This window comes from Piliocolobus tephrosceles, chromosome 6 (assembly GCF_002776525.5).
Source record: "Piliocolobus tephrosceles isolate RC106 chromosome 6, ASM277652v3, whole genome shotgun sequence".
Classification (NCBI taxonomy): Eukaryota; Metazoa; Chordata; class Mammalia; order Primates; family Cercopithecidae; genus Piliocolobus; species Piliocolobus tephrosceles.
The window spans coordinates 137,420,347-137,444,502 of record NC_045439.1 but is presented as its reverse complement, the minus strand read 5'-3'; the positions used below and the strand labels follow the sequence as shown (position 1 = coordinate 137,444,502).

Here is a 24,156-nt window from a genome sequence, read left to right as displayed (position 1 = left end):
TTATCATACTCTCCTTCATTCCCTTCCTCCCTGACACACACACACATACACACACTCTCTCTCTCATACACACACACTTACACGCACAGACACACACGCACATACACATGTGCACACACACACACATATGCACAAACAAGCAATGGGTCAGAGAAGGCCATGTGGAAAGCCATCATTACTCTCCAAAAGGAAGGACGCCCACACTTTTACAATGGACAGAAAAAAAACCTCTGTTTTGTGAAAAATGAATTTTCTATTAGGCCTGGAAAGAAACTAAAAAGCGTTTCTCCCTCTATCCAATGGGAACTTGTGTGTGTGCACACGCCCGTGTGACAGAAAGAGTGAGGGAGAGAGGGAGGGAGAGAAGAAGGGAGGGAAGAAGGGAGAGAGATTAAAGGGCAAATGCACTGTGGCAAGCTCATCCTCACTGAGCGAGGAGCAGGCAGCTGTGGTGCTGAGATAGGAGCTTGAAATGCTTCATGGTGCCAAGACTGTCATAAACGGCTCCTGGGGTCTGAAAAAACGACAGCAGGATTCAGCGTTCCTCTGACAACCACTCAGAAAATAGAATGTGAAGAAGAAGGAGGAAGGGAAGATGCGGGGCCAGCCATCAGAATGTTCCCTGTGGCTCCATGGATGCCTAGAAATGCTAGTCACTTCAAGGGCACAGGTGAGGGGAAGTTTGGACAGGTGGCCGCAGTGCTGCCAAGCTACATAGCCTGCTCTCCCAATGGTGAAAGTTCTTGCGTAAGTAGCGGGGAAGATAGTCCCCTAGTTGACATAGGCCCCCTTGTCCTAGACATACATTTTAATTTTCTCAGGTGATCACTTGCTTGATTGTCTGTGTAAAAGGTCAGCAATGCTTTTTTCTGTAAAGGTCTAGGTAGTAATAATTTAGGCTTGGCGGCCCATATGGTCTGTGTCACAGCTATTCAGCTCTGCTGTGGTGGTGTGAAAGCAGCCATATAAATACATAATAAAGGAGTGGGGCTGAGCTCCAAAGTAACTTTATGAGCACTGAAAAATTGCCTTTTATATAATTTTTACATGTCCCAAAATATTATTATTCTTTTGAATTCTTTCAACCATGTAAAAATGTAAAAATCATTCTCGGCTCATGAGCTGTATAATAAGAGGCCACAGGCTGGAACTGGTGCATGGGCCATGGTTGCCCAAACCCTGTGTCCAAACTATGGCATTGCACAGGCGGCAGGGATCTCTGACCCTCTCTGTCTTTTTTCTCTTTCCTTCTCTTCAGTTTCCCATTGTGCTGATTGGGAAACCAGGATCAAAAGCTCAGGGAAGTGAAAGATTTCTGACTTAACCCATTAGTGGCAGTGTTAGGAAAAAAACCCAAGTCTCAAGGAGCAGTTCTTATAGCCCAGACCAAGACTGAAGGCTGCTATTGTGATCGCAGAGGGCATGCCATCTTGTGGTACACTAGCTTCTTAGGGTTACACTGAATCTGATACTTACTTCTTTTTAAAATCTTTCTGTTTTATGATTCTTCAATGCATAATTTGTTAATTTGTGCCAGTTACTCTGCTTAACATAACTGGGATATAGAGATAAGCAAGGTTCAACCCTGCCCTCTAGGAACTAATTTCTTCAGGGTCTGATTTTGATAATCCAGACAAATCTACTTATGTGTAGTTTCGCCCTTAAAAATAAAATCCAGTACACTTATGTAAGTTATAATAATAATCAGAATTTGGAGGAAATCTGTTCTTGGAGCAAGAAGGCAAAAGAGAGTAAAAAGTAAATGTCAAAATCACCCTCTTACTGTGCGTTGAGTTTAAAACAACAAGACTATTATTGTAAATGAATACACAGAAATTTTGCTACCAAACGAGTACAATTTCTAATAGGAGATACGTCGATTTCTCTGATTCCAGGCATTTCTGAAAGTGTCCTTACTACCTACATTACTTCCTTCTGTAAAGCTCTACTGGTCAAGTCTTTACCTTTTGTGGTTGGATTTTTGCTTTTGGAAATTACAACCTGCTTTTCAAGTCACATTTTGTAAATTAGTTGAGGCGTCTTGCTGAGTGATAATTTTGAGTCAAAAACGTCATGAAAAGCACGCTATGAATGGTGAGTTGTCATGGCAAAGATCCCAATTGTTGGACTGAGGCAGAGAGGTAGAAAGAACACAGACTTTAAGGTCTGACAGATGTAAGTGTAGCTCCGATCTCCACCACGTATTAGATGTGTGCTATTAAAAGAGATATTATACCTCTTTGAGCGTCAGTTTTCCTATCTGTAAAAAGAAGATAGTAATCCTTTCTTTGCACTATTGTTGTAAGGATTAGAGATGACGTAAATTAAAATGTTTCCAGCGTGCTCCGTATTCAGCATACATTGGATACACTTATTTGGCCAGTTCACTGCAAAGGATAGTATACAGGAGTAAGAATTTTTTTTTTTCAAAATAGACTTTTTTTTGGGATTAAACTCTGAAGCAGTGTTAAATGAATGAATCAAGATCTTTTTCACTTCTGTTGTTGAAGTATGTGCCTTCTTACGTTTGGTAATGTTGGAGTTTTCCACAGAAGAAGTTGACACTTCACTTCTGAATCATACTAGAAATACCATGTTTCAATGTTAGTTACTATTTTCTTTTTTAAAAAGTGTCATTTGTCTGGCTTCCCTTGAAAGATCAGCTAAATGTCACATTATCCCTGCTTCTGCTCATCTTTCAGAATGCTCACCACAATAGTCATAACAATTTCTTCACGCTCAAGTTTATTTAAAAAATATTCTAAATTCAGTGTTACTGAATTTGTATTTGTTTAATAAAAATCAGGTTTATTTTTTCCATATAAAAATACAGATTCATTGTAAAACATCTAGAAAACAAAAAAAGTAGATCTAAAAAAAATCTTAGTCTAATCACACAAAGCTAGCCACAGTTAAATTACTGTTTCCATTTTGGTATATTTTATTTTAATCTTCTTACTATTTTTACTATCCTTCCTTGTATCTATAATGGTGGTAACATGATCTATATATGAATGTGTATATATTACATAAATATATGAAATATATGTGTGTCTTTTTAAAATGGTATCTGTTTATTGTTCGTTATATATATATAAACATGACGTATATATCTGATGATATGTGTGTGTGTGTATATATATATTTCCATGATAGAAGTTGAAAACTACTGAAAACTGTATAGAAGTTATGAGAAACTACCTCTAATCTCATTATATAGAAATAACTTTTTTCCCCATTGCTTCTCCACATTTTGGCTTAGATCAAATTTAGAAATAATTTTCTTAACTTTTTTTCCATTGTATTTTTAGAGTGTCTAGATATTGCTGCATATTATTATTATTTTTATGTATAGTTGTTACAGGAACACCCACCAAGATAATTGTTCTGGAAAAGAATTTGGTAACAAATATTTTCTGCCAGAAAGTGGTATATTAGCCTTTTCCAGTGAAAAAGATCACCACTGATGACCCAGGTTATTCAATATGGGTTTTAAAAGATAAATTCCTGGACATGAAAGCAGACATTGGGTTTATATCAACAGCTCAATCTTTTTTTAAAAAATAGACTTTAGTTTTAAAGCAATTTTAAGTTAATAGCAAAGTATAGTGGAAAGTACAGAGAGTTCCTACATGCCCCACCTCCCCAAATGCACAGCCTTCCCCACTGTCAGCATTGTTCACTAGAGAGGTACATTTGTTACAATGAATAAACCAACATTGACATGTTACTGTCAACCAAAGTCTATAATTTACATTAGGGTCCATTCTTGCTGTTGTACATTCAATGGGTTTTGACGAGTGTGTAATGGTATGTGTCTACAATTATAGTAACACACAGAGTAGTTTCATTGCCCTAAACATCCTCTATGCTCTGCCTTTTCATCCCCACCCCTACTTGCCAACCCCAGCAATCACTGAACATTTTACTGTCTCTATAGTTTTGCCTTTTCCAGAATGTCATATAGTTGGAGTCATATAGTAAGTGGTCTTTTCAGATTGGTTTCTTTAACTTAGTAATAGGTATTTCAGTTTCATGTATGTCTTTTAATGGTTTCACAGCTCGTTTTTTTTTTTCTTTTTTTCTGCAACAAAAGCCACGGTCAAAGCTTATTTGTTTTTATTACTGAATAATAGTCCATCGTACAGATGTACCAGTTTGTTTATCCATGCACTTACTGAAGGACATCTTGGTTGCTTCCAAGTTTTGGCAATTATGAACAAAGCTGTTATAAACATGTATGTGCAGGTTTCTGTGTGGACACAAGTTTTCAGTTCATTTGGGCAAATACTAGCAAGTGTGACTGCTGCATCATATGGTAAGAGCATGTTTGGCTTTGCAGGGAACTGCCAAACTATCTTCCAAAGTGGCTGTGTCATTTTGCATTCCCACTAGCAGTGAGTGAGAGTTCCTATTGCTCCACATCCTTGCCAGCAGTTGGCATTGTCAGTGTGATGGATTTTGGCTACTCTAATATGTATGTATTGGTATTCATTTTAATTTGCATTTCCTTAATTACATATGATGTGGAGCATCTTTTCATATGTTTATTTACCGTCTTTTTCTCTTCTTTGGTGAAGTGTTTGTTCAGGTCTTTTGCCCATTTTTTAATCATGTTCATTTTCTTATTGTTGAGTTCCTCGTATATTTTTGATAATAGTTCTTTATCAAATAGAAAAATATTGATAAAGATTTTAATCTAATATCAAATAGAAAAATATTTTCTTTTGCAATTATTTTTTCCCAGTCTGTTGCTTGTCTTCTGATTCTCTTGGCAGTGTCTTTTATAGAGTAGAAGTTTTTAATTTTAATGAAGTCCAGCTTATCAAATCCCATCTTTCATGGATTGTGCCTTTGATATTGTATTAGATCAAATTTAGATTTGCCTTAGATCAAATTTAGAAATAATTTTCTTAACTTTTTTTCCATTGTATTTTTAGAGTGTCTAGATATTGTGTCTAGGCAATAATAAAAAGTTATTGCCACACTCATGGTCATCTAGATTTTGCTCTACTATATCTTTAAGGAATTCTATGTATTTTCTGTTTGGATCTATGATCCAATTTGAGTTAATTTTTATAAAGGGCATAAATTTTGTATCTAGATTCACTTTTTTTTTTTTTTTTTGCATGTGGATGCCCCATTGCTCTAGTACCTTTGCTGAAAACACTATCTTTTCTCTATTGTATTTCCATTGCTCCTTTGTTAAAGTTCATTGAATATATCTGTGTGGGGTATACTACTGGGCTTTCTATTCTGTTACATTGATCTATTTGTTTGTTCTTTTACCACTACCATGCTATCCTGATTATTGTTACTTTATAGAAAGTATTGAAGTCAGGTAGTGTCAGTCCTCTGACTTTCTTCTTCTCTTTCATTATTGTATTGATTATTATGGATCTTTTGCCTCTGCACATAAACTTTAGAATCAGTTTGTCAGTACCCACAGAACAACTTGCTGAAGTTGCATTCAATTTACAGATCAAATTGGGAAGAACTGACATCTTGACAATATTGACTCTTCCTATTCATGAACATGGAACATCTCTCCATTTATTTAGTTCTTGTATTTCTTTCATTAGAGTTTTGTAGTTTTATTCATGTAGATCTTGTTCATTTTAAAAGGATTTATACCTAAGTTTTTCATTTTTTGCAATCTACCCATCTGATAAAGGTCTAGTATCCAGAATCTACAAGGAACTTAAACAAACTTACAAGAAAAAAACAAACAACCCTATTAAAAAGTGGGTGAAGGGTATGAACAGACAGTCAAAAGAAGACATTTATGGTGAAGCCCCATCTCTACTAAAAATTCAAAAATTAGCTGGGTGTGGTGGTGAGCGCCTGTGATCCCAGCTACTCGAGAGGCTGAGGCAGAAGAATAGCTTGAACCTGTGAAGCGGAGAGGTTGCAGTGAGCTGAGATCACCCCATTGCACTCCAACCTGGGCAACAAGAGCAAGACTCCATCTCAAAAAAAAAAAAGAAAAAGAAAAAAGAAAAGAAAAGACATTTATGTGGTCAAGAAACATGAAAAAAAGCTAATCATCACTGGTCATCACTGGTCATTAGAGAAATGCACCTCAAAACTACAATGAGATACACCTCAAAACTACACGCCAGTCAGAATGGTGATTATTAAAAAGTCAGAAAACAATAGATGTTGGCGAGGCTGTGGAGAAATCGAAATGCTTTTTTTTTTTTTAATTTAAGTTCTAGGATACATGTGCAGAATGTGCAGGTTTGTTACATAGGTATACATGTGACATGGTGGTTTGATGCACCCATCAATCTGTCATCTACATTAGGTATTTCTCCTAATTCTATCCCTCCTGTAGTCTGCCTAGCACCCCTAGACAGGCCCCGGTGTGTGATGTTCCCCTCCCTGTGTCCATGTATTCTCATTGTTCAACTCCCACTCATGAATGAGAACATGTGGTGTTTGGTTTTCTGTTCAAAATAGGAACACTTTTACACTGTTTATAGGAGTTCAACCATTGTGGAAGACAGTGTGGTGATTCCTCAAGGATCTAGAACCAGAAATACCATTTGACCCAGCAATCCCATTACTTGGTATATGCCCAAAGGATTATAAATCATTCTATAGAAACACATGCACACATATGTTTATTGCAGCACTATCTACAATAGCAAAGACTTGGAACCAACCCACATGCCCATCAATGATAGACTGGATAAAGAAAATGTGGCACATATACACCATAGACTACTATGCAGCCATAAAAAAGAATGAGATCATGTCCTTTGCAGAGACATGGATGAAGCTGGAAGCCATCATTATCAGCAAACTAACACAGAAACAGAAAACCAAACACTGCATGTTCTCAATCATAAGTGGGAGTTGAACAATGAGAACACATGACACAGGGAAAGGAACATACACACCATGGCCTGTCAAGGGTTGGGATAGAAAAGGGAGGGAGAGCCATCAGGACAAATACCTATTAAATGTGGGGCTTAGAACTTAGATGATAGGTTGATAGGTGCAGCAAACCACCATGGCACATGTATACCTAAGTAACAAACCTGCACTTTCTGCACATGTATCCTGGAACTCAAAGTAAAAAAATAAATAAATGAAAAAAGAAGCAAAGAGAGAAAGGGGGGAAAAAAAAAAAAAAAAACAAAAAAACAAATAGGATTTATCCGTTGCATACCTGGGGTAAATCTTGTTTGGTTGTGGTGTCAAACTCTTTATATATTGTATTTGATTCAATAATATTTTGTTGAAAAATTTTGCATCTATTTCATGAGAGATACTGGTCTTTAGTTTTCTTTTCGTGTAATGTCTTTGTCTGGTATTCATATTAGGATAATGCTGGCTGATTAGAATAAGTTAGGAAATATTCTCTCTGCTTCTAACTTCCGGGAGAGATTGTAGAGACTTGGTATAATTTCTTCCTTATATATTTGTATTCACCAAGATGTTTGGAACAGGAATGCTTTCAGCACAATTTCCCAACCTCATGAATGGTTCTTCTATTTTTACCAGACGTGCTTAAAAGAAGAGAACCATGCATTCTTTATTAGTTTGTTTTTTAAAATACATTTTTGAAAGAGCGGTTTTAGATTAAAAGTAAAATTGAGAGAAAGGTTCAGAGTTATCCCATATTACTACCTTCAGATTTTTTTCTTTCTTCCTATTTCTAAAAAATGAAAAAACAAAAGATGGTGTAGGTGTGATTCTTTTTATACTACTTTTGCTTGAAAGACAAATAACTCTCTTCATATACATACTTAACAAATTAGGAAATTTTTCTTCAATTCCTTCAACTGAATTTTTATATCTGTTTCAGTTGTTCTGATTAATACTTGAGGTTGTTCCTGATTGTTAAGTTGCAAATTTGTTCTCTGACCCTTTCACTGCAATTAATTAATCATTTTCAACATCAATTTCCTCTACATTTTAGGAGTTTCTCAAGTTTGTCCTCTAAACACAGATTCAATTTTGCATAACATGTAATCATTCTCTCTTATACTGTTATTATGCTATGAACATAATACTATTGCAATGTTTTTTCTTGCAGTATTACCTATTTGCATTTTTACCCACTCCTTTGGTCTTCTTAGACTTTCTGTTACTGTTTCATGAAGATTCTCCTCTTGCAACATATTCATTTCTGAAGTGTCTTTTCTAGTTTTTTTCCCTCCTCAGTGACATACTAGAATTACGAGTATAGTGGAATTGAAAATTAAATTCAAGTACTGCTCAGCATGAAAAAATGTTGCCTATTTATTTTCCACAGCAGATCTAATCTTTGTCATGGAACACCACCTCATGGGTTGAAGGGAGTATAGCAAACATAGATCTTTCTAATAAACAGCACCTCCATTTCTTCCAGTGTGGATGACTTGCTCTCTTTGGGGGAAATGCTCAGTCTTTTATATTCTCCTCCTGCCCTACATGTGTATCTTTGAGACTTTGGGGGACAGGAGACTGTGTATCTAGTTGTGCACTCTGGATCTGCAATGGTCTTTGCTATAGAGTGGTGGGTGGGTCCAGTCTGCTTCAACCTGGATTGGTGTCCACCGGGGAATCACAGGCCTTGATTGACCCTTTCAGGGGTGGCGCTCTGCTGTCCATGACTGAAGTTCTGTTCACTCGTCTTTGGTTTTGATGTCGCTACACACAGTGCCCTCTTTGTGCTGACTGAAAGCTCTGCTTATTCATTAGCCTTGTTGGCACTTCTTTTTTTGCTCCCTAGGTCACATGAGGGCTTCTGTGTGCCCTGCACTACTCTTGAGGAACATGACCTTGGTCTCATCCCTCTCAATAGGTCTAATCTGTTTTTTAGTGACATGTTGCTCTGATGACTAGCTGAATGTGAGTCTTTCAAATGAAGACTTAGAATCTTCCAGTCTGTGACTGAGAAAGTGAGGAAAAAAGTCCCACAATTCTGGAGTCCCCCAGTTTATTTAGTTGTTACCATCACACCCTCCTCTAGGATTTTGTCCTAGCCAGGGAATGAGATGAAACTATCTGCTAGTGTGCTTACCCTGTTTCTTCTCTCCTCAAATGCTCCATCTTTCTGTCCTATACCTTCTTCACTTCCTCTCTAGGCAACTTGAATTTCTCCGTATTATGTATTGAGTTCCCTAGTTTCCTCTTTCAGTAAACTCTATGAGCTTGAGCTCAAGACTTGAATGAGTGCAGATTTCATCTGTACTTTGCATTTAAATTGATTAGCAAAAAGCATTTCTGTTTTGTTTTTTAATTTTTAAATTTCAAAATTCCTTTCATTCTCGATAAAGACTTTTCAATAAAAGTCCAGTTTGTTCTAAATAATTTCTGGCTACACTAATCCCAAGAGAATGAATGCTATAGGTGAGAAGCAACATGGTAACCAGATTTATGCCATTTAAAAACACACCTGAAAATATTTATAAAGCATTCTCCTTATATGGTCCATTCCCAAATATATTTGGTCACTGGACATTTATTGACATCCTCGGGGATGCTAATATTCTGTTGAAAGCAGTTTGGAATTGATTTAAAAAAAAGGTTGAAAGTGTTGGTTGTGAAACCAGTGGATAAGGTATGATGGCTCGGAGGGGAGACTGGCAGGATCCCCTGGGTTGGTGTGACTCGTACATTGTAAAGTTAAAAGTCTATTCAAGATCTTTAATAAGATCACTTACAAGTTCTTTTCTTTTCCTCAATGTATTCACACAGCACTTATCACCCCAGTGACTCAACTATCTCAGGAGCATGTAGCTAGAACACAAAAGGAGCTGAAGGATGGGAGGAACACACTCCCCTAACTTCCTGACTTCCTCAGAAACAGTTTATCAGCCAGACTTTAGCTTGATTTCTCAGACTTAACAATCATAAAATGAGTAATTATTTTTACATCTCAGTTATTTTATCTCAGTGGTTAGACTGGTAATAGTAAAATCTATTGCTCAGCTGGTTAGGACATAACATGCAATTTGTCTGAAAGAGTCATGGTGTTGATTTAATTCAGGCACCACATTTATTGTACCTTCTCTAATAAGTGTTTGTTTCTTAATAGTAAGATACGTTCCTGTCTATCTCCCAGCCTCTCTCCCATCTGTAGCTGCCCGGCATCTCCTAGTGATGGTTTCCTCATCTACTTGATATGGACAATTGGGTTGATAGCACGTGAACTCACCTTAAATCCTGTTTCTGACAAGTCTTCAAAATCTATTCTCTTAGCTTGCTTCAGAGCCTCAAAGAGGGCCTCCCAATTCCAGAATACTGTTCTTGCTCCTGGAGCTCTGTGGAATGATTGATTTGGCTGAAAGTAACATAAAAATATGACACAACAGTTCATTGACACTACATAAAAATGTACTTTTTTTCAGGTATAAACTAAGTTTGGCATTAAATGGTCCACCCATATGGCAGCTTTGCCCCCAAGTCTTCAAGAGATTCAGACTCTTCTAGCTCACCACTCTACCCTCCCTAGATATAACTTGCATTTTTTGGTCTTCAGCAGTTTCTTCATTTCAGGCTGCAGTAGGAAGGAAAGGAAAATAAGAAGATGGGGTCCGGTCCACATCCCAGCAGTACTCTCAAGGAAGGATCCAAGATGCTGTCACATGGCTTCCCCAAAATCCCATTGGCCAGAAATTAGTCACATGGGCCCTAAGCTATGAGGAAGTCATGTGCCCAAGTAAAAATTCTCTTTTTATGGAAGAGGGAAGAAATGATTTTGGGGGGAATCCAGCAGCCCCTGCTGCAGCCAAGAAATTAGCTTTCCTGTGTGACTTACAATCTACTTTAAAACTAGCTCTAAAACAGTTTATTTTTAATTTTTGTGGTATATCGTAGGTGTATAAATTTATGGGGTACATGAGATATTTTGATACAGGCAGTCAGTGAGTAATAATCACATCATGAAAAATAGGGTAATCATTCCCTCAAATATTTATCCTTTGTGTTACAATTCAATTATACTATTTTAGTTATTTTAAAATGTACAATTAAATTGTTATTGACAATGGTCACTCTGTTGTACTATCGAACACCAGGTATTATTCATTCTTTCTAATTGTTTTTTTACACCCATTAATAATCCCCACCTCTCCCGAACCCCTCATACTATCTACCCTTCCCAAACTCTGATAACCTTTCTTCTACTCTCTACCTCCATGAGTTCAATTGTTTTGGTTTTTAGATCCCACAAATAACTGAGAACATGCAATGTTTGTCTTTCTGTGCCTGGCTTGATTCACTTAACATAATGATCTCCAGTTTCACCCCTGCTGTTGCAAATGACAGGATCTCCTTCATTTTTATTGCTGAATAATACTCCATTATGCCTAAGTATCATCTGTTCTTTATTTATCTGTTGATGGACACTTAGGTTGTTTCCAAATCTTGGTCATTGTCAACAGTTCTGCAACAAACATGGGACTGCAGATATCTCTTCAATATACTTATTTCCTTTCTTTGTGTATTTACCCAGCAGTGGGATTGCTGGATCACATGGCAGTTCTGTTTTTAGTTTTGGAGGAACTTCCAAACTGTTCTCCATAGTGATTGTACTAATTTACATTCCCACCAACAGTGTATGAGGATTCCCTTTTCTTCACATCCTCGCTAGCATTTGTTATTGCCTGTCTTTTCGATAAAAGTAATTTAAACTGGGGCGAGATGATATCTCATTGTGGTTTTGATTTGCATTTCTATGATAATCAGTGATATTGAGTACCTTTTGATTATCACTGCTTGCCATTTGTATGTCTTCTTTTGAGAAATGTCTATTCAGATCTTTTGCCCATTTTAAAATTGGATTATTAGATATTTTCCTATGAAGTTGTTGGAGCTCCTTATGTGTTCTGGCTATTAATCCATTGTCAGATGGATAGTTTGCAAATATTTTCTCCCATTCTGTGGGTTGTCTCTTCACTTTGTTGATTGTTTCCTTTGCTGTGGAAAAGCATTTTAATTTGAGGTGATACCATTTGTCCAGTTTTGCTTTGGTTGCCTGTACTTGTGGGGTATTACTCAGGAAATCTTTGTCCAGTCCAATGTCCTGGAGAGTTTCCTCAATGTTTTCTTGTAGTAGTTTCATAATTTGAAGTCTTAGAGTTAAGTCTTTAATCCATTTGATTTGATTTTAGTATATGATGAGAGATAGGGGTCTAGTTTCATTCTTTTGCTTATTGATATTCAGTTTCTCCAGCGCCATTTATTGAAGACACTGTCTTTTTTGCATGTTCTTGGCACCTTTGTTGAAAGAGTTCACTGTAGGTGTGTGGATATCTTTCTGGATTCTCTATGCTGTTCCATTGGTCTATCTGTTTTTATGCCAGCACTACGCTGTTTTGTTTACTTTAGTTCTGTAATATAATTTGAAGTTAAGTAATGTGATTCCTCCAGTTTTGTCCTTTTTGCTTAGGATAACTTTGGCTATTCTGTGTCTTTTTTGCAGTTCCATATAAATTCTGGGGTTGTTTTTTTAAATTTCTATTAAGAATGTCATTGGTATTTTGATAGGGATTTCAATGAATCTGTAGATTGCTTTGGGTTGCATGAACATTTTAATAATATTGATTCTTCCAATCAATGAACATGGAATATCTTTCCATTTGTGTGTGTGTGTCTGTCCTCTTCAACTTTTTTCATCAGTGTTTTACTGTTTTCGTTGTAGAGATCTTTCACTTTTTTGGTTATTTTCCAGATATTTAATTTTATCTGTGGCTACTATAAATTGGATTACTTTTTTATTTCCTTTTCAGATTGTTTGTTGTTGGCGTGTAGAAATGCTACTGATTTTTGTATGTTGATTTTGTATCCTGCAACTTTACTGAATTTGTTTGTCAGCTCTTTTTTTCTTTTTTTTGTAATGGAGTCTTGCTCTGTCACTCAGGCTGGAGTGCAGTGGTGCGATCTCAGCTCTTTGCAACTTCCACCTCCCAGGCTCAAGTGATTCTTACCTCAGCCTTCCAGGTAGCTAGGACTACAGGCATGGGCCACCACACCCAACTAATCTTTGTATTTTTAGTAGCGACAGGGTTTGCCATGTTGGTCAGGCTGGTCTCAATCTCCTGGCCTCATGCAATCTGCCTGCCTTGACCTCCCAAAGTGCTGGGATTACAGGCGTGAGCTACTATGCCGGAATGTTTATCAAGTCTAATAGTTTTTTTTTTTTTTTCTGGAATTTTTAGGTTATCCCAAATATAAGATTATATCCCCTGCAAACTAGGATTTCACTTCTTCCTTTCCAATTTGGATACCTTTTATTTCTTTCTCTTGTTTAATCATTCAAGCTAGGACTTTCAATACCATGATACCATGTTGAATAACAGTGGTGAAAATAGTCTTTCCTGTCTTCTTCCAGATCTTAGAAGAAAGGCATTCAGCAGGTTTTTCCTTATTCAGTGTGATACTGACTGTGGGTATGCCACATATGGCTTTTATTGTGTTGAGGTATGTTCCATCTATATCCAGTTTTTTGAGGGTTTTTATCATGAAGGGATGTTGAATTTTATCAAATGTTTTTCAGCATCCATTGAAATGATCATGTGGTTGTTAGCCTTTATGTTGCTGATTTATAAGCTATCACATTGATTGATTTGTGTATCCTGAACCACTCTTGCATCCCTGGGATAAATTCCATTTGGTCATGATGAACGATCTTTCTAATGTGTTGTTAAATTTGATTTGCTAGTATTTTGTTTGGTATTTTTGCATCAATATGTATCATGAATATTGGCCTGTAGTTTTTTATTTATTTATTTTTATTTTTTATTTTTTTCTGATGTGTCTTTGTCTGGTTTTGGTATCAGGGTAATACTGGCCTCACAGAATAAGTTTGGAAGTATTCTTTCTCTTTCTGTTTTTTGGAATAGTTTGAGTAGGATTGGTATTAGTTCTTTAAATGTTTGGTAGAATTCAGCAATGAAGCTATTAGATCCTGAGCTTTTTGTTACTGGGAGAATTTTCACTATGGCTTCAATCTTCTTACATGTTACTGGTTTATTTAGGTTTTGGATTTCCTCATGGTTCAATTTAGGTAGGTTGTATGTGTCTAGGAATTTGTCTATTGCCTCTAGATTTTCCAATTTATTGGCATATAGTTGCTCATAGTAGCCGCTGATGTTCCTTTGAATTTTTTTCATATCAGCTGTAATGTATCCTTTTTCACCTTTAATTTTGTTTATTTGGGTCTTCTCTCCTTTTTTGTTAGACTGGCTAAAAATTTGTCAATTTTGTTTATCTTCTCAAAAAAACCAATTTTTTGTTTCTTTGATCTTTTGTATTGTTTTCTTTATTTCAAATTCATTTATTTCTGTTCTGATCTTTATTTCTCTTGTTCTACTGATTTTGGGTTTGGTTTGCTCTTTCCTTTCTAGTTCTTTAAGGTTATTGTTAGGTTATTTGTTTGAACTTTTTTTTTTCTTTTTTGATGTAGGCACGTATGGCTATAAATTTTCCTCTTAGTGTTGCTTTATTTGTACCCCATGGGTTTTACTATGTTGTGTTTTCAATATTTGTTTAAAAACCATTTTTTATAAAGACAGCATCCCTAAGCAGGTTTCTGGCCTGACTTGAAAAGTAATTATTTTCTTGGGTATGAGTTTTTTTTTTTTTTGTTTCTTTGTTCTTGAAAGCTATATTAGCATTTAGAAAGTTATATTAATTTTGTTATGTTCTCTTCTAAGCTGCCTATTTTACCATTTGACAAATGACATTATTCTGTGTAAGAAATATTCTAACACCAATCTTGGAAGCCTTTCACAGAATAACAGTAACCACTCTCCATTGGAAAGTGAACTGAAATATTTAGGTCTGAAGTAATGCTCTTGGACTATGCTAGAGGCCGGAAGAAGCAAATAGACCTGGGGGAATTCAGGACAGGTGTTTGGGTTGGTGACTCTTGCTGCTCTCACTCCACAGCTCTGCTATGATGCTCTCTAACAAATAGGAACCCAAGTGGACAAATAGGAACCCCAGTGTCCCACTCAGTGGACAAAGATCAAAATGAAAATCATAGAGCAGGATTCACCCCCCAAGCTCCTTTATTGCTTCTAAGCTGCTAATAGTAGGAAAAAGTTTGCTGGAGGCAAAAACTCCACTGTTTATTTGCTGCTGCCATTTGGGTCTATTGTAGAGCCAGATCAGAATAAGTGGAATTTTCTTTACTTGATAAAATTTTATTGAGGGCTCATCATGTGACAGACACTGCCCTGAAATTTCAAAAACAACAGTGAAGAAATTTACCAGTCATTTGACATTTTGATGCTGACCCAATCTCTGATGAGAAACTACATTTCTCAGGCTTCCTTGCCAACTGGCTCCTAGTTATGTTCAGCCAATGGGAGGAAATCAATGGTGGATGGAGTGGAGAAGTCTGAGGATTTCTCATTCATCCCTTCCAACTCTGCCCCTGGGCCTTAGGTGGTATCTCCATCAGGGACTGTGTTTCCTTAGTGGTTTCAGATCTTCTGGAAACCATCACTCCAAGGCCTCAGGCAGCCTCACCATGGTTTCACTTACTTCCAGGGGACCCCAGCTTCATGTCCCTGGTAATACCACTCTCCAGACCTAGGGATAGTAGTTTCTGGATCATCATTTGTTTTTTGCTTTTTCATTGTTATCATTTAACACCTTTATATTGGTTCCCATTATTAAATGTTGCATGGACCTCTGGCAAGCTTTAATAGGAGAATCCCATGCAGATTCTTAGGGTTTTACACCTACCCTCTGTTGATAACTATTCTTATTCAGGGATACAATCCCAGGCAGAGACAAGATGTTTGTCCCTTTAAAACGAAATGACTGAAATGACTATAAGACTTGACCTGTCAGTTGCAAACTGGATATTATCTAGTCTACAAAGCTATGGGTTTGCCTATATGTAACAATGCTGTATCATTAAATGGAAATGGTAAATGTGAGATTAGGTTCTAAGAGTTTCAAAAGACACAGGTGAGGTGTATGAGTGACTCAGATCTCCAGGGCTTCTACTTTTGTAGCTTTGTCATCTGTCCTTCAAGCTACTCCTATGCCTAATGGAGAGTTTCCTATGGCTAGCTGATGGAGGAAGAATGAACTTGGATCTGAGAAATCAATTTGTGTGTGTGACAGGCTGGCAACAGCAGGAAGTGGATTGCTTGTGTCTTACTGCTCCATTCAGGGGTGATAAGGGGACTTCTGCAACTAGGTAGAACTTCTGGCAATATATCTGGCTACCTCCTTCATAAGAAAGGAGATATAACCATAAGTATGTATCTACACTGATTCATGGTAGTGGCTTAATATTTGGCTGGTTAGTCAGGGTCTGTGAATGAATCATACTGAAATATTGGTGACAAGAAAGCCTGGAGAAGACAAATGTGGATGGACTTCATGGAGAGGGCACAGTGTGTGAATAGCATTTCCTCACGAATATGGGAACCATAGGGCACCCACTGAAGTGGAGACCTTCAATAATCAGGAGAACAAGATGGCCTATTCTGTAGACAGCAGCCAGCTTCTTCCCAAATGACCTCAAAGCCTGCATAATGGTCTCATGTACAAAGGGACCATACCAGTAGTGATAAAGGTCACCTATAACCTCAACTAAGTGGACTTCTCCTCACGAAGGCTGATCTGGCTACTGGCCCTGCTGCGTGTCTAAGCTGCCAGCCATAGGATTTGTGCTGTGCAATATAATAGCGGGTTGATTACATTGAACTCCTTCCATACAAAGGGGCAGAGATGTATCCTTCCTGAAATAAGCTCTTATTCTGAAAATTAATTTGTCTTCCCTGCTCCCAGAGTTTCTGTCAAATGCCATATTCACCATCGTGGTATCCCATTTAATCTTGCTACTGGTTGCAGAATTCATTTTATAGTGGGATCAGTTGACATGAGACTCAGCATAAATTTCAGTGTCTTGCTACATGACACTGCTGTCCTATGGGATAAAGTACATGCTTCGAAAATCAATAGAGGTAAGTTGTTCTTTTTTCTTTTTAGTCAGAAATGATGGGTCTGGGAATACAGGGTGGAAGTGGAAGTTATTATCACTATTAAGTTTAACAACCCACTTCCAATATTTTTTTTCATCCTGTATGAGCAACTGCTGTTTGGAGGTCTTCATTCCCCAAAGAGGCATGCTTCTACCAGGGGCACATAATAATGGTGTTCTATCAAACTGGAAGCTGAGAATGTCACCTGGATATTTTTGAGTTCCTTGTGCTCTGCACTAAGCAGAGAAGAGATTCCAGAACTTACCCAGGAAATCCTGGATTGCTGCTATGTGATGTTGGCAAGGAGGACTATGTTTGGGACTCAGGAAATTCATGGAGGTGTTTCTTAATACTACCATATTCGGCTTTAAAATTAATAGAAGTCTAGAGCAACCTTATAAAGGGAAGACCACTAAGAACTCAGGTCTAATAGAAGTGAATCTTTGGGTTACTCCACCAGAAAAAGAACTTTAACCATATTCTGTATATGTCATATGTACACATAAACACACACATATATGCATGTATACCAATTATTTCTTTTTCTGTGTTTCTGCTTGTACTATTTTTTATATGAAAAGGTGGTATCGCTTCACTTTATGATTTATTTTCTGGGTTACAGAATGTCAAATGACTGAAGTAAAAGAGGAAGTAACATTGCTCAGGGATGGAGATTTGTGGCTTCTCTCTTTGGAAAGATGGTGAGTTTGATTTAGATTCCACATATAAATGAGACCATGCAGTATTTGTCTATGTCTGGCTGATTTCACTTAGCATAATGTCCTCTAATTTCATCCATCTTGTTGCAAATGACAGGATTTCCATCTTTTTGTTTTAAGGCTGAATGCTATTCTATTGTGGATATATACTACACTTCCTTATCCATTCGTCTGTTGATGGACACTTAGATTGTTTCCATATCTTGGCTATTGTGAATAATGCTGCAATGAACAAGAGAGTGCAGATATCTCTTGGAGACACTGATTTCCTTTCTTTGTATATATTCCCAGAAGTGGATTGCTGGATCATATGTTAGTTTTATTTTTAACTTTTTAAGGAACCTCTGTACTGTTTTCCATAATTGCTGTAGCAATTTACATATCACCAACAGTGTACAAGTGTTCCCTTTTGCCACATGCTTGCTAACATTTATCTTTTTTCTTTTGATAATAAACATTCTAGCAGGCGTGATGATACTTTTACTGTAGTTTTGGTTATATTTCCATGATGATTCATAATGTTGAGAAATTTTTCCATATACCTGTTAGACATTTTTACATCTCCTTTTGAGAAAAGGCTACTTAAGATTTTATTTTTTTTGCCCATTTTAAAATTAGGTAATTTTTTTGTTGCTATTGAGTTGTTTGAATTCCTTATATATTTTTGATATTAACCCCTTATCAGAGGTATGGTTTGCAGATATGTTCTCCCATCCTGTAGTGAAGACTGTTGAGTATTTCCTTTGTGGGTTTTTAGTTTGCAGCAATCCCATTTATCTATTTTTTGTTGTTGTTTGTGCTTTGGGGTCGTATAAACAATCATTGGCAAGGTTAATATCAAGAAGGTTTTTCCCCTGTTTTCTTCTACTAATTTTACAATTTCAGGTCTTACATTTAAGTGTTTAATTCGTTTTGAGTTGATTTGTGTGTATATGGTGTGAGATAAGGATGCAGTGTTATTCTTCTGCATGTGGATATACACATTTCTTAACACCAATTGTTAATGAGACCATCCTTTCCTCATTGTGTATTATTCGCAACATTGTTGAAAATGAATTGATTGTAAGTTTATTTCTGGGCTCTCTATTATGTTCCGTTGGTCTATGTATTTGTTTTTGTGCCAGTACTATACCATTTTGGTTACTATAGCTTGGTAGTATATTTTGAAATGAGGTAGTGTGAGGCCTCCAGCTTTGTTCTTTTTGCTCAAGATTGCTTTGGCTATTTGAATCTTTTGTGGGTCCAGAAGAATTTTAGGATAGATTTTTTCTATTTCTGTGAAAAATGTTATTGGAATTTTGATTGAATTTGTAGATCAGTTTGAGTAGTATGGAGATTTTAACAATATTAATTCTTCCCATCCATATACACAGGATATCTTTTCACTTATTTTTGTCTTTTTCAACCTCTTTTATCAATGTCCTATAGTTTTCAATGTACAGATCTTTCCCTCTTTGGTTAATTTTAATCATAAGTATTTTTTGATGTTATTCTAAATGAAATTGTTTCCTTGATTTCCTTTTTGTTTAGCTAGTTGTTAGTGTTTAAAAATGCAACAGATTTTTTATGTTAATTTTGTATATTGCCAGGTTACTGAATTTGTTTGTTAGTTCTAACAGATTTTTTTGGCAGTCTTTAGGATTTCCTATATATAAGGTTATTTTATATGCAAACAAAGATGATTTTAATTATTTCCTTCTTATTTGGATGCCTTTCATTTCTTTTTATTGACGAATTGCTCCGTCTAGGACTTCCAGTACTATATCAAATGTAAGTGATGAGAATGGATATCTTTGTCTTAGTCCTGATCTTAGAGAAAAAGCTTTCAACTTTTTACCATTGAATAGGATATAAGCTCTGAATTTGTCATATATGCTTTTTTTTAATGTTGAGGTATATTTATTCCATACCTAATTTGTTGAGAATTTTTAACACAAAAGGATGTTGAAGTTTTTCAAATGCTTTTTCTGCATCTTTTGAGATGATCATGATTTTTATCTTTCATTCTGTTAATGTGATATAAGATAATCATATAACTTTTATCCTTCATTCAGTTCATGCGTTATGTCACATTGATTGATTTATATATGTTGAAACATCCTTGCATCCCAGGAATAAATCTCACTTGATCAACTTGATCGTGGTGAATGATTCTTTTAATGTGTTATTGAATTCAATTTTTGAGTATTTTGTTTAAGATTTTTGCATCTACATTCATCAGAGGAATTGGTCTATAACTTTCTTTGCTTATAGTGTCCTTATCTGGCTTTGGTATCAGTATAATGTTGGTCTTGTAAAATGAGTTTGGAAATATTCTCTCCTCTTCAGTTTTGTGGAAGAATTTGAGAAGAATTGCTGTTAATTCTTTACATTTTTGGTAGAATCCACCAGTGAAGCCATCAGGTCCTGGACTTTTCTTTGTTGAGAGGTTTTGATTTATTAATTCAATCTCCTTACTCATGATTGGTCTATTCAGGTTTTTTTTTTTTTTTCTAGACTGGGTCTCAGGATTATTGCTCAGGCTGGAGTGTAGCAGTGCAGTTGTGGCTCACTGAAGCCTTGCCATCCAGGGCTCAGGTGATTCTCCCACCTCAGCCTCCTGAGTAGCTGGGACTACAGGTGTGCACCACTACATCCAACTTTTTTTTTTTTTTTTTTAATTTTTAGTAGAGACAGGGTTTTTCCATGCTGCCCAGATTAGTCTCAAACTCCTGAAGTCAAGCTATCCACCCACCTCGGCCCTCCAAAGTGCTGAGATTACAGACATGAGCCACCGCGCCCAGTCTCTATTTCTTCTTTGTTGAGTCTTTGTAGGTTGTATGCTTCTAGGAATTTATACATTTCCTCTAGGTCATCCAATTTATTGGTATATAATTGTTCACAGTAGTCCCTTATAATCTTATGTATTTTTGTGGTATCAATTGGAATGTCTCCTTTTTCATTTCTGTTACCTAGTTGAGTCTTCTTTCTGTTTTTTTTTTTGTGTGTTTGTCTGTTTTTTAGTCTAGCTAAAGATGTGTCAGTTTTGCTTATCTTTTCAAGAAACTAGCTCTTAAGTTTTGTTGCTATTTTCTATTGTTTTTTAAAAATCTCTGCTTTATTTTTGCTCTGATCTTTATTGTTTCCTTCCTTCTGCTGACTTTGGGCTTAGTTTATTCATCTGTTTTTAGTTCCTGATGTATAAAGTTAGGTTGTTTATTTGAGATTATTTTTTTCTTAATGTAGGTGTTTATTGCTATAATGTTTCCTCTTAGAATTGCTTTTGCTGTGTCCCATAAATTTTGGTATGTTGTTTCCATTTTCATTTGTCTTAAGATTTTTTCTGATTCTTTTTGATTTCTTCTTTGACCCATTGGTTCTTCAGGAGTGTGTGTTTAATTTTTCACATATTTGCAAATTATTCAGTTGTTCCCTGTTACTAATTTCTATTTTCATCAGAAAAGGCACTTGACATGATTTTAATCTTCTTACATTTTCTGAGACTTGTTTTGTGGCTTAACTTGATTTATGCTGAAGAATATTTCATGTGAACTTGAAAAAATGCATATTCTGTTGCTTTTGGGTGGAATGTCATACTCAAGGGTGAAAAGTTCAAAGCTTTCCTCTAAAGTCAGGAGTAAGACAAGGATGCCAATTTTGTCACTTCTATTCAACATAGTACTAAAAGTGATAGTCCAAGCAACTAGTAGAGAAAAAGAAATAAAGGCATCCACATAAAAAAATTAAAATTATCTTTATTTGCATATAACATGATCTTATACATAAAAAATTGTAAAGACTCCACCAAAAAACTTTTAGAACTAATAAACAAATTTAGTAAATTTGCAGGATACATATGTCTATTAGGTTCATTTGATATATAGTGTCATTCAGGTCAGCTGTTTCCTCATTGATTTTCTATCTGTATCATCTATCTATCGTTAAAAGTGGGATGTTGAAGTCCCCTACTATTATTATCTTACTGTCTATTTCTCCTTTTAGTTCTGCTAATATTTGCTTTATATGCTTAGGTGCTTCAGTGTTGGGTATGTATATATTTACAATTGTTAAATTCTCCTGATGAATTGACCCCTTTATAATCACTTCTGTGTCTCTTGTGACAATTTTTGATTTAAAGTCTATCTGTATAACATAACTGCTCTTGTTCTCTTTTCGTTACCATTTGCATAGAATCTTTTCTCAGCCCTTTACTTTCAGCCTTTGTGTGTCCTTAGAGCTAAAGTGAGTCTCTTATAGGTAGCATATAGTTGGATCTTATTGTTTTTAAATTCATTCAGCCATTCTATGTCTTTTGATTGGATAATATAACACATTTATGGTCAAAGTACACTGTTTCAATTTTGTTGATTGTTTTCTTACTATTTTGTAGTTTCTTTGTCCTGTTATTCCTCTCTTGCTGGTCTTCCTTTGTGATTTGATAAATTTTTTGTAATGGTATGCTTTGAGTTATTTCTCTTTATCTTTTGTGTTTCTACTACAGGCTTTTTCCTTTGTGCTTACCATAAAGGTTACATAAAACATCTTATAGTTATAACAATCTCTTTTAAACTCATAACAACTTAACTTCAACTACATATAAAAAATCTACATGTTAACTTTTCCTCCTTCCACATTTATGTTATTGAGGTCACAATTTACATCTCTTTATATAGTGTATTCATTAACAAACTATTGTAGCTATAGTTTTTTTGTGACTTTGTCTTTTAGTTTTTATACTAGATTTAGAAGGGATTTATATACTACCATTACCATATCAGAGTGTTATGAATTTGAGTATATTCTTATCTTTACAGTGAGTATTATACTTTTATATGCTTTCATGTCGTTTGTCAGAATCCTTTTGTTTCAACTTTAAGAACTCTCTTTAACATTTCTCATAAAGCAAGTCTAGTGTTAACAAACCACATCAGCTTTTGTTTGTCTGAGAAAGTCCTTATCTCTCCTTCATTTCTGAAGGACAGCTTTGCTGGGTATTCATTTTTTTTTCACTATTTTAATATATATGATTCCAATTTCTCCTGGATGCAAGGTTTCAGCTGCAAAATCCACTGATAATCTTATGAGGACTTTCCTTTTATGTGATGAGTAACTTTTCTCTTAGTGCTTTCAAAATTCTTTGTCTTTGGGTTTTGAGAATTTGATTATATAATGTATCTTGGCAAAAATTATATTATGTTTACTTTATTTAGGGTTTTTGGGCTTCATGGATCTGTATGTGTCTTTCCCTCCTTAGATTTGAAAAGTTTTATACTCATTATAGAAGTTCCTTGCTCTGCTCCTTCTGGAACTTCTATAATGAGTATATTGCTTTGCATAATAGTGTACCATAATTTCCATATTATTTCTTCAATTTTTAAGTTTTTTCCTTATTATTTCTCTGAGTACTTTTGAGTGACTTCTCATTGAGTTCATTGATTCTACCTTCTGATTGGTTGAGTCTGAAGTTGAAGCTCTACGTGGAATTTTTAAGTTCGTCCATTGTGTTCTTCAGCTCCAGAATTTCTATTCTTTTTAATGGTTCTTATATTTTTGTTGAATTTTTAATTTTGTTTATGTATTACTTTTCTGGCTTCATGTAGTTGTCTACCTGTATTCTCTTATAGCTCACTGAAATTTTTTGAGATGATTATTTTGAATTATTTATTAGGCAGTTCATACATCTCTATTTTTTAGGATTGATTACTGGTGCTTAATTTTGTTCCTTTGATAGGGTCATGTTTCTCTGATTATTTGTGGTGCTTATAGCCTCGTACTGGTGCCTGTACATTTGAAGAAGGAGTCACCTTTTTCATTCTTGACAGACTGATTTTGGCAGGGAAAACCCTTTACCAGTCAGCACTTCCAGAGATTCAGGGTTCATGTGTGAGCTTGCTGCTGAAGTCCTTGTGCATGTTGATCTGGTACCTAGGTCCACGGGGTCTGACCTGTTACCTGAGTCTGTGGGGTTGTGCCTATAGAGCTTGGGTCCATGGGTATAGGCCTGGGTTCTGGGTCCATGAAGTCTGGTATGGCACTGGGAACTCTTGAGGTGGGCCTGATGACTGGGTCCATGGGAGCAGGCCTGGAAGCTGAGTCTGTGTGGGTGGCTCTGGGAGCTGGGTCCATGAGGGCCAGCCTGGCATTGGGGTTTGCCTGGGGCCTGGCTGGGGCTGCAGGGACCAGCCAGGTGCTGCAATGAGTTTGGATCCTGGGCTGCAGGGGGTGGCCGGTACTCAGTTGGGCCTGGAGACTGGAGCCATGGATACTGACTTCATGCTAGGGTTCACTGTGGTGGGCCTGGTGCTGAGTCCATGAAGACAGGCCCAGAGCCTGAGTCTATAGTGACCAGTGTGGAGCCTGTGGCAGCCATAGATGGCCTGGTTCTGGGGAAGGCCTGGAGCCTATGTTCATAGGAGCCATGGAGGTTGGAGCCGTTGGGTCTTAGAGACATAGTGGACAGCCTGGAGCTTGGGTTTACGGGGACTGTCCTGTAGCCTATGGCTATAGGAACC

At 36.4% G+C, this 24,156-nt stretch overlaps 1 long non-coding RNA gene across 1 annotated transcript in view; it reads left to right on the top strand.

Moving 5' to 3' along the window:
• Positions 1 to 492: 492 nt before the first annotated feature.
• The window catches only part of LOC111548422, a 173,094-nt gene continuing 149,430 nt past the window's right edge, over positions 493 to 24,156 (top strand). The window contains exon 1 of the long non-coding RNA XR_002733401.2: positions 493 to 670. This is a non-coding gene — a long non-coding RNA (uncharacterized LOC111548422). The remainder of the gene's footprint in view (positions 671 to 24,156) is intronic.